Source organism: Alosa pseudoharengus, unplaced genomic scaffold (assembly GCF_046254945.1).
Source record: "Alosa pseudoharengus isolate Yale_2024_CS ecotype anadromous, Long Island Sound unplaced genomic scaffold, YU_APseudo_1.1 YU_APseudo_1.1_scf_3, whole genome shotgun sequence".
Classification (NCBI taxonomy): Eukaryota; Metazoa; Chordata; class Actinopteri; order Clupeiformes; family Clupeidae; genus Alosa; species Alosa pseudoharengus.
The window spans coordinates 1,380,272-1,391,653 of record NW_027468718.1 but is presented as its reverse complement, the minus strand read 5'-3'; the positions used below and the strand labels follow the sequence as shown (position 1 = coordinate 1,391,653).

General features: G+C 43.5%; 1 long non-coding RNA gene across 1 annotated transcript in view; it reads right to left on the bottom strand.

The window, feature by feature from the left end:
* Positions 1–6,051: 6,051 nt before the first annotated feature.
* The window catches only part of LOC143099526 (uncharacterized), a 25,617-nt gene continuing 20,286 nt past the window's right edge, over positions 6,052–11,382 (bottom strand). The window contains exons 4-6 of the long non-coding RNA XR_012981634.1: positions 10,315–10,461; positions 6,533–6,863; positions 6,052–6,180 (exon numbers count right to left, since the gene is read on the bottom strand). This is a non-coding gene — a long non-coding RNA (uncharacterized LOC143099526). The remainder of the gene's footprint in view (positions 6,181–6,532; positions 6,864–10,314; positions 10,462–11,382) is intronic.

Genomic DNA, 11,382 nt, shown 5'->3' with positions numbered 1-11,382 from the left:
GAATTTCGCTCCGCCTAGCTCCACTCATCCATCTGGAACCGATCCATTGAAGTGTTGCTTCAGAAGGTTGGGCCTAATCAAAAATTGCTTGCATATGATTGAATAAGCCACTTGTCCGTCATCTATTGACGTGCTACTTCAACCACTCACATCGAAGTCAACCCGTGACGCTGATAACCGTCGCTTCTACGCTATGTCACATCTATGAAACTCCCGCCCTACGTCCTGATTGACTGTACCATAAAATCGGTTGCAGAAATCACTCTCAATGGAAGAGGTCCCAGATGAATGTGAGTGAAGCTAGGCGGAGCTAAGCGGAACGAAAATCATCTGGCTAGGGTCAGGTTAACTGACACGGTCATCAGGTGATACAGATGTCTTTGTGTGCCTATTATACCACACAACAGTCAATTGGAGAAATCTTGGCCTCCAAGAGCTCTGGCTCATCCGCAACTCAGGAGTGAACAGATCAATATTACCACTTCATGATATCTGCATAGCGCTGGGAGACAAGCTCATACAGTGTCTCCCAGCACTACATGCGCTGACTGGGTGCAATACAACCAGCAAAATATCAACCAAACTTGCAGCTCTGAACACTGTCCGCAAACCAGACCACTCGTCTCTGATCCTCAACTTCAACTGTCCACATCTAACAGAGAGTGCAGCCACAGTACAGTACAGCCACAGCATATTCTGTGTTATAGCTATGAACACATACAATAGCTCGATTAAAAGGTGAGACTTTAAGCTCTCGGTGGGTGCAAACCGTGTATTTCTACACGCCTCTGTTCCTGAGAAATCCCAGTGACTAGTTTTCATCAAAATCGCTGTTTTTTTCTAGAAATGGAGATATAACGTCTTTCATGAAATATGAAGTGTTGCCTGTTACTTACTTGTGTAAACTTTCCGGGAAGTGATCAGCGAGACCTGGCGAGACTGCCACCTTGTGATAGACCCACGTAATATTACGTTTTTGGCACTCCAATTAAGATGGACTTTGAGAGGACCGCTTGCACCTCAACTAATGCAAGAAAACATACTGTATACAAAGAGCCTAACAGCAGCTTTGGGTCCAAGCACCATTTACAGATGCCACCTCGATCTTAAATGCAGATGCTTATGGTTTTGTAAGAAAGGGGAGTTTATTAGTCCCTGAGATTGTAATCTCAAAACCTGAAGGTTTGCCAGATCCCTGCTCGTGTGGCAAGTGTACACACAAGAATGGCTGTCCCTGTCGGGTAGCTGGTATTCATTGCTGCAAGTACTGCAAATGTAAGGGAGGCAATAGTTGTAAAAATCCTATCACTGAATGAGTTCTCATTATAATCCCCATACCTGGACTCTGTTGAGAAAAAGTTGAAAGTTTTACCTTGCAACACAGGGAATAAACTTGAAGAGTTTATGTACGCATATTTAATGAGATATTGGCTAATTTGCATATTTTATTTTATTTTTAAGACAAAGTGTAATACAAAAAGTATTTCTCTTATTATGAAGATTAAATTGGTAGAAGTTTATGAGAATATCTATAAAGGGAAAAAAAGTCCCATTCACCTATAATGTGATAATAGTGTCACCTATTGTGGTCATTTTCAGGACTTTCGTCCCGGGTAGCGATTTTGGCACACATCCCACGTTGTTCAATGGGGTCATATTAGTCTATAACAGTTGAGATATTCTCCGCTAAATGAAGTGCATACAAATCTTTCCCAGGACCTAGACTATCAGAAATAATGGTAATGCAACTAGATATTAGTGCAGTGATTCAAAGTAAAGCAAAATCTTGAGACATTTTTCAGTTTATACAGTAAATGTTTGAGTTTGTAAAGAAAAATGCAAACACTGCTATTTTTTTAACAGCCTAACATTTCTTTTTCTACACTTTCTGTAAAGGTATAACACAAACTTGATACATTTTGGTCATGTTTTGATTTGAAATTGAATGTGCAGTGTACCCAATGGATTGATATTATGGAATTAACAGCTATTCTAAGGATTTAACCTTTATTCATTTTTTAAAAACACACTGCTATTATTCTGCATATAACTGTAAGTATGCAGTGACATAACTACATCTCTGACGTTTATAACAAACCGTTTGAAAATCAGTAGAAAATTGAGCAAGTTTTGGCTATTTAAAAAGTATGCACCATTGAAACACAATGTTATGAATAAGCGAGCTGACTGTGGCTAGATGGCCGCCAGGTGCGGAGGTCGACCTCCATTGGCCAGCAGCGCTGACGAGACATCTAGCCTTTATTATATATCTTTGATCTGTGACACCATGCAATCTTGACCTTTGACCCCAATGTGTTTGAGCAGTATGTCATCTGTGACACCATACAGGCTTGACCTTTGACCCCCAAAGACTTTGAGCACCTGATCAGTCCATGAAGCCGTTATAGTGAATTAGTTTAATGAAGAGCCTTAAACATAGAGGACATTAGTTTAATGAAGAGCCTTAAACATAGAGGACATTAGTTTAATGAAGAGCCCTAAACATAGAGGACATTAGTTTAATGAAGAGCCTTAAACATAAAGGGCAAAAGCATGTAGAGCTGCACTCACAGACTGACGGAGGGATAACCAGTAATCAGTTCAGTCACCATGGCAGCCAGAGGGATAACAAACACATAACCAGCAATCAGTTCAGTCACCATGGCAGCCAGAGGCATAACAAACAGAGGACCTCCATGGGCATAACAAATATCTTTCAAATTCTACATGAGCGTAAGTTACACGCATGACAGGTGAGTCATAAACATCTTTAGGATTGACAGGTGAGTCATAAGGATCGACAGGTGAGTCATAAACATATGGATCTTTAGGATTGACAGGTGAGTCATAAACATATGGATCTTTAGCATGACAGGTGAGCCATAAACATCTTTAGGATTGACAGGTGAGTCATAAGGATCGACAGGTGAGTCATAAACATATGAATCTTTAGGATTGACAGGTGAGTCATAAACATATAGATCTTTAAGATTGACAGGTAAGTCATAAACATATAGATCTTTAGGATTGACAGGTGAGTCATAAACATGAAACATATTAATCTTTAGCATGACAGGTGAGTCATAAACATATAGATCTTTAGCATGACAGGTGAGTCATAAACATATGGATCTTTAGGATTGACAGGTGAGTCATAAACATATGGATCTTTATGATTGACAGGTGAGTCATAAACATATAGATCTTTAGGATTGATGCTGATGCAATGCGCCCGTAACTGCATTGCTTGTAGATGTATCAGAGGTTAGCATTCAGCCATTGTTAGCACAGCAGCTAACTGCAGAGGCCTAGAGCCTGGGGCTCGCCTGCCTGCTGCTGCCCAGTAGTGGCCACTGGCGCTGGGGACGGACGATGGAAGTCGGGCCCCTCTGGTGGGTGTCTGCTCAGTCCTCCTCCTCTCCCCACTCGTCTGTCCTCCACCTGCAGCTCTCTCTTCATCCTCCTCTCACTCTCTCCTCCCTCTCTCTCTATTCATCCTCCTCTCACTCTCTCCCTCTTCATCCTCCTCTCTTTCTCTCCTCCCTCTCTCTCTCTTCATCCTCCTCTACCTCTCCTTCCTAAATCCTTCTCTCCTTTCTCTCCCTCCCACACCTTCTTCATCCTCTCCCTCTATCCTTCCTCCATCCTCCTCTCCCTCTCTCCTCTCTCCCTCTCCCTCCTTCTCTCTCCTTCCTCCATCCTCCTCATCCTCCTCTCCCTCTCTCTCTCTCTCTCCCTCTCCGTCGCTCTGTCCATCTTCAGGGGTGAAGAGGTTCATCATGGACTCCGCCACCTCCACATGCAGCTCATCCTCAGACTCCTCAAAATTACTGACAGAGAACACACACACACACACACACACGCACGCACGCACGCACACACACAGACACACATACACACACACATACACGCATACAAACACACACACACACACACACACACACACACACACACACATGCACACACAAACAAACATAATAAACACAAGACACAAAAACATTACTGTGTGTGTGTGTGTGTGTGTATACGCATATGTGTATCTGTGTGTGAGTGTGTATATCTGTGTGTATCTGTGAGTGTGTGTCTCCGTAGACTCACGTGTCGTCATCATCATCATCAGTTGTGGGCTCCAAACGTTCTTCATCCAGGTCAGAGTCATCTTCATCCCCTCCCCTCTCATCCTCTTCCTCAGCTCTATCCCCCACTCTCACTGACACACACAGATGGAGGGAGGGAAAAGAGAGAGAGAGGGAGGGAGGGAGGGAGAGAGAAAGAGAGAGGGAGAGAGGGAAAGAGAGAGAGGGAGGGAGGGAGAGAGGGAAAGAGAGGGAAAGAGAGAGAGGGAGGGAGGGAGAGAGAGAGGGATAGAGGGAAAGAGAGAGGGAGGGAGGGAGAGAAATGGAGGGAGAGAAAGAGAGAGATGGAGGGAGGGAGAGAGGGAAAGAGAGAGAGGGAGGGAGAGAGATGGAGGGAGAGAAAGAGAGAGAGGGAGGGAAAGAGAGAGGGAGAGTGTGAGTATTTGTGGGGTCTTTTTCCCTTTTATACCTATGAAGTAGAGATGCGCGGATGGGCTATTGTTTCAACCGTAACTGCATAGCAAAACTTATCATCCATCCGCACCAACGTTTTTTGACCAATTTTCAAAACTGCACCCGCCCGCCATCCGCTGGTTGTTTTAATGTATATTGGTGATGCGGTGCTGCTGACGTGAGGCTAGAAAGCTCTTGCCTGTTCTAGAAAGACTGATCCAATGCAGCAAATATATTAAAAGGCTAAAGTCCTACATTGGCTATGTTGTAGCCTATCCCCAGAATATCAGCGCAAACTCGGTCTCTGTCTCGCAAAACAGTCTCCAAATAAAACGCACATCGGCCTGTAGCCTACAATTTTATCATTGTAATACAAAACGCAATTTGGCACATCATTTCAACATGCTGCTATTTAGCCTACTAATTAATGCCTATTGTACTTTATTTTTTGCAAAAATAAAGAAATCCTTAATAAAATATCAAGTCATTCACATTATAGGCTACTTTACGCACTGTCATGTCAGGGTGACACTATGACAAGCCTGTTCTGAAGACTCTTACGTTCTGAACATCTCGCACTGCCATTGCCCGATGTCATTTCTGAGTCATATCACTCCATAATCTCTTTTAAATGCCTATTCCCTGAATGGTAGGCTACAATGACTATATGTTTTATATATAATATCTAAACAAAATAACCCTGGCAGTCTCATCTATGAGATGTTTAAGCCTCCTCCAATACTGGCAGCTGGGCTCATAGGTTGCAGATTTGCTTAGTGGCCTACCAAGGCTCTGCAACGAGACGCGACATGGGAGATGAATCATCGGTCAACTTGCACTGTAGCCTATACTTTCTTATTGTACACTGGAGATGAAAAAATGCTGGTAGGCTACGATAGGCTACTTAATTTACACTTTTTGTTACCTTTAGTGTGTGTGTGTGTGCGTGCGTGAGGGGTTGCTCAGTGAAACATCGGAATACACCAATTCCGCAACACCATCTCTGATAGTAGCCTAGGCCTAAACAAAGCAGCATGCATAGAAGCAACTAGGCCAAACTGCCTGAGGAAAATTTGACTATTTCAAAGTGTGCTCGTTTTTTTCGGATGTAGGTAACACAATTTAACAATGTATAGGCTATATTTTTTTCATTTGATTGGTTCAACCGCCACCCGCCCGAATTTAATTAAAATATTATATTTCTTCATGACATCCGCCCGATCCGCAGTTTAACCGCAGAGTCCGCGGCTGTAACCGCGAACCGCGCATCTCTACTATGAAGGCTTTGGTGAGTGGTATGTGTGTGTGTGTGTGTGTATGTGTGTGTGTGTGTGTGTGTGAGTGATGTGTTTGTGTGTGTGTGTGTGTGAGTGATGTGTTTGTGTGTGTGTGAGTGTGTGTGTGTGTGATGTGTGTGAGTGATGTGTCTGTGTGTGTGTGAGAGTGCGTGTGTGTGTGAGAGTGCGTGAGTGTGTTTGTGTGTGTGTGTGTGTGTGTGTGTGTGTGTGTGACCTACCTGTGCAGTCTGACCCCAGGGTGGAGGAGTGTGTGAGGGGTGCGTGGGCCAGGGCGTGTAAGAGTGTGTGTGGGGGTCCATCTCGCCAGTGTCTTCTCTCAAACACACACTCCTCCTCTCCTTCCAAGAGCTCTTCTGCAACACACACACATACAGAGAGTGTGTACCAGTGTGAGTGACCGTGTGTACGTGTGTGAGAGTGTGTGTGTGTGTGAGAGTGTGTGAGAGTGTGTGCGTGTGTGAGAGTGTATGTGTGTGTGAGAGTGTATGCGTGTGTGAGAGTGTATGCGTGTGTGTGCGTGTGTGACGGGCTGTGAGAGAGTGTGCGTGTGTGTGAGTGTGTGTGTGTGTGTGTGTGTGAGAGTGTGTGCGTGTGTTTGTGAAAGTCTGAATTTGTTTGCATTTGAGAGTGTGTGTGTGTGTAAAAGTCTGACATTGTGCACTTTGATTGATTGTGTGTGTGTGTGTGTGTGTGTGTGTAACTCACCTGTCGTGTTGCTGGAGCAGGTAGTCAGGTCTTTGAGGGCGAGAGCGTTAAGCAAAGTGTGTGGAACTTCTTTGGGCCAAACACACCTTTCTCTCCTTTTCTCCTCCTCTCTCTCTCTCCCTCTCTCCTCCTCTCTTTCTCTCCCTCTCTCCTCCTCTCTCTCTCTCCCTCTCTCCTCCTCTCTTTCTCTCCCTCTCTCCTCCTCTCTCTCTCTCCCTCTCTTCTCCTCTCTCGCTCCCCCTCTCTCCTCCCTTTCTCCATCCAGACCACATATCTTCTGTCTCAGGTTCTCTCCAGCATGAAACATCAGAGTCTGATTCAAGGGATCCACCTGGACACACACACACACACACACACACACACACACACACAACACACACACACACACACACACACACACACACACACACACACACAACACACACACACACACACACACACACACACAATGTTGATAAATGACAAAAGTAGAAACAGCTGAACAATAAAACAACAGATACAGGCTATTGGGGTAGACAAATGTGTGTGTATGTATGAGTTTAATATATATTAAATACATACAAATACTGTTTTAGTTATGATTGTGATTAAACTTACAATTATATAGGCTAACATTTATTTAAATGATAACAAAAATGTAACACAAACAATTAAAGTAAAAGCAAATGCCAATAATTGACACTATTAGTGTGTGTTTTTAACTCAACTTGGTGTGTGTGTGTTTTTACCTTGAGGAAGTGTTTACACTTGGTGTATGTGTGTGTGTTTGGACTTTCTGGCCAAATTTCACAGCTTTTCAACTCTAACGTCTTTATGTAAATGGAGTTTGAACGGAGAGAATAGAAAAGTGCTATGATTGTGCCAGTTCTCCCCTACTCTCACATAGTAAACACAAACAGAATGCTGGAACATTGCGCTCACCAACACAAACACAAAAGGTCGGGTTTGCTTCATCTTTTGATGATAAGTTTTGAAGTTTTGTTTCGAAAACCTTGAATCCATGTCTTAAGATGGTTCCTCACATTACACACCATGATATTACGCACTATGTGCAGGCCAATAAGATGGCTCCTCACATTACACATCATGATATTACGCACTATGTGCAGGCCGATGTTTCACATTACACATCATGATATTACGCACTATGTGCAGGCCAATAAGATGGTTCCTCACATTACACATCATGATATTACGCACTCTGTGCAGGCCAATAAGATGGCTCCTCACATTACACATCCTTACATTACACATCATGATATTACGCACTATGTGCAGGCCGATGTTTCACATTACACATCATGATATTACGCACTATGTGCAGGCCGATGTTTCACATATTTCTTTTTTGTGGTGATGGCAGTGACGAGGCGGTAGGCGTCATCTGACCGCGGTATTACGGTATTACGGTAATGCGGTATGCGGTATTACGGTAATCATCCCAGCCCTAATGCTACGCAAACATACCGTCTACTAGCTTTTATGGAGAATAATGCTACGCAAACATACCGTCTACTAGCTTTCACGTAGAATAGCAATGCTACGCAAACATACCGTCTACTAGCTTTTATGGAGAATAATGCTACGCAAACATACCGTCTACTAGCTTTCACGTAGAATAGCAATGCTACGCAAACATACCATCTACTAGCTTTTATGTAAAATAGCAATGCTACGCAAAAATACCATCTACTAGCTTTGAATAGCAATGCTACAAAAAAACACCATCTACTAGCTTTTATGTAGAATAGCAATGCTACACAACCATACCATTTACTAGCTTTTATGTAGAATAGCAATGCTACACAACCATACCATTTACTAGCTTTGATGTAGAATAGCAATGCTACGCAAACATACCATCTACTAGCTTTTATGTAGAATAGCAATGCTACCAGAGTTTCCGCTAGAAAAAAATGGTGCCGGTCAAAGTGACCGGCAGAGGTTTCGTTTTCCGGACATTTTGATGATATGCCGGTCAAATATCCTATTATCCCTTCTTAATAAGTCAAACTGAGGAAAACTGGAGACAGGCTATGTAGCTTAAAGAATGACATAATCAGGCTGTATAGAATGCAACATGTTCATTAGCCTAACTTAAACATGCCTAACAAGATCTAGCCAGTATCTTTTCATGGACAGCAAGAGTCCGCTTCGTTCGTTGTTTTAAAAAGGCTACGTTGTTTGTTGCTGCTACCCACGTTATCTCCAGTGGTGACTGTTTAACTTACACAGATGCGCACACACAAGAATGAGCGCTCACACCACTACCCCCTAATGCTATGCCTCTTTATTTGATAACAATAAATTAAGAAATGTTTCCTATTCTGGGAAATGTTTAGTTTCTTTTTCTTTCGGCCGCGGTTCAATGATACCGTTTAATTTTGCCAGAAATTATCCGAGGAACAGTAATCGCCTCGTCGAGGAGGCCCTAACCCTGCAGATCATAGACAGAGAACGCATAGGCCTACTGTATGCTTTGGGTAAAGAACACTTTGCATGTCCAGTGTACACGGAGAATGACAGTGTCTTGGAGCGGCCGCACCCCCCGCAACTCCACTTCCAATGTCACTGATTCTGACAGATACGCCCGACACTTCTGTTTTTTATCTGGTGGTGGTGGAGTTGACCGGACATCTGAGGCTTTAGACGTTACCAATTTATCATCATCCATCGCGTCTGGCCTCTGAATATAGTGAACTTTTAAGGCTACTCTGCCTGGGCCTGGCCATGTTTGAACCGCCTCACTCGTTGTTTAACATGGACGTTAAAGCATGCGCTTCCTATTTGAAATGCAGCATAGGTTATGCGTGTTGTTTAATAGCTTACTTTTCAAACGGTAGAGCCTGTTCATTTTAAAACATAGCCAGAGGACGTATAATATAGGCTTACATATTAAGGCTTATTCTCAAATTCAGATTGCGTTAGGGGACGGGATTATTAGCCAATTTCAATCGGACAATTTGACCGGAGAGATTTAATTTTGTCGGACATTTAATTTTTTTTCCGGCCAATGTCCGGTAATTACCGGACAACGGAAACCCTGAATGCTATGCAAGCATATAATCTACTAGCTTTGATGTAGAATAGCAATGCTACACAATATATCAGTGCACATGTATCTGCACACAATGGTTTAGCTTTTAGATAGATTCAACACATAATCAATTCAGAAGATGCAGTTACAACACAACGCTCCACCTGACACCCAGTTACAACAAAACGCTCCACCTGACACCCACAACACTCCACCTGACACCCAGTTACAACACAACGCTCCACCTGTCACCCAGTTACAACACAACGCTCCACCTGACATAAATGAGCTGGCTTAAGAGCCCTCCGTGCATAAAGTCCACTGCTTGGCTCTGGAGTCCTGGAGCAAAATGTTCCTATTTTGAGCTCATTGGTTATATATACGTTATATATACGCTATACATTATTGGCCTATACGTTATATATACGTTATACATTATTGGCCTATACGTTATATATACGTTATACATTATTGGCCTATACGTTATAGATGTTCAACTTTTAAAGGTAGTCAGCGATTGCACAGCGCAGAGGTTGGGTTTGTTTGTGTATATGTTGTTTGTGTTTGTTTGTGAGGTCGTGTTTGTTTGTGTTTATGTTTGTATATAAAACGCTGCTTTCACTGACATTAAAGAGAGTTTTTCGTAAATGATATATAAAATACAAAATTCAAATTTCTGAAATATTTGTCCATATCCTCTTTTCTTTCCCACACTGCGCAGGAACCCTGAGTGCTGTTTCTTTACCTCCTCTCTCTCTCTATCGCTCCTCTCCTTCATCTCTTTCTCTCCATCCCTCTTTCTCTCCTTCATCTCTCTCCTGTCCTCCTCCTCTCTCTCTTCTGGATGATCTTCAGTTTCGTCATTCAGGAAAATCTCAAACTTGATTCCTTTCTGGGAAAACACACAGGTTTGCATATTAGTGTGTGTGTTTGTATGTGTGTGTATTGTGTGTCTGGTGTTTATACTCAGCAGCTGAGGAGATGCAAGCCTGGGAAAGCTCCGGTTCCAGACGGCATCCTTGCCCGGGTGCTAAGGGACTGCGCAGCTGAGCTCTCCCCCATCATCTATTCACTGTTTGCCGAGTCATACAAAACCGCTACTGTACCAGTGCTGTGGAAAACATCTACTATCATACCAATACCCAAGAAACCCCGCCCCTCCCAACTCAACCACTACCGGCCAGTTGCACTCACCTCAATAATCATGAAATGTCTGGAAAAACTGATCCTCAGAACCCTCCTCCCAGTTGTCAGCCCACAGCTGGACAGCCACCAGTTTGCCTACAAGGCCAGGAGAGGGACGGAGGATGCTATGGCATGTCTCCTCCACTCCCTCCTCCAACATCTTGAAACACCTACAAACTTCGCCAGATTACTCTTCATTGACTTCAGTTCTGCCTTCAACACCATCCAACGCCACCTGATGATCAACAAACTCTACCATCTGCACGTCCCCCCGACCCTCATCCACTGGACCCACAACTTCCTCAGTGACCACAAGCCGTCAAGATAAGTGCAGTCACATCACCACTCACCACAATTAACACCGGCGCCCCGCAGGGGTGTGTCCTAAGCCCCTTCCTCTTCACCCTCTACACCAATGACTGCGTCAGTCCCACACCCATCACCACACACTTCAAATACTCTGATGACACTGCTGTACTTGCACTCAATGACAATAACTCCATATCTGCATACCAAGACTCCATTTCCCACCTCACACAATGGTGCACTGACAACTACCTTCAGCTCAACATCAGTAAAACCAAGGAAATTGTAATCACCAACACCAGAACACCATCTGACACAATCC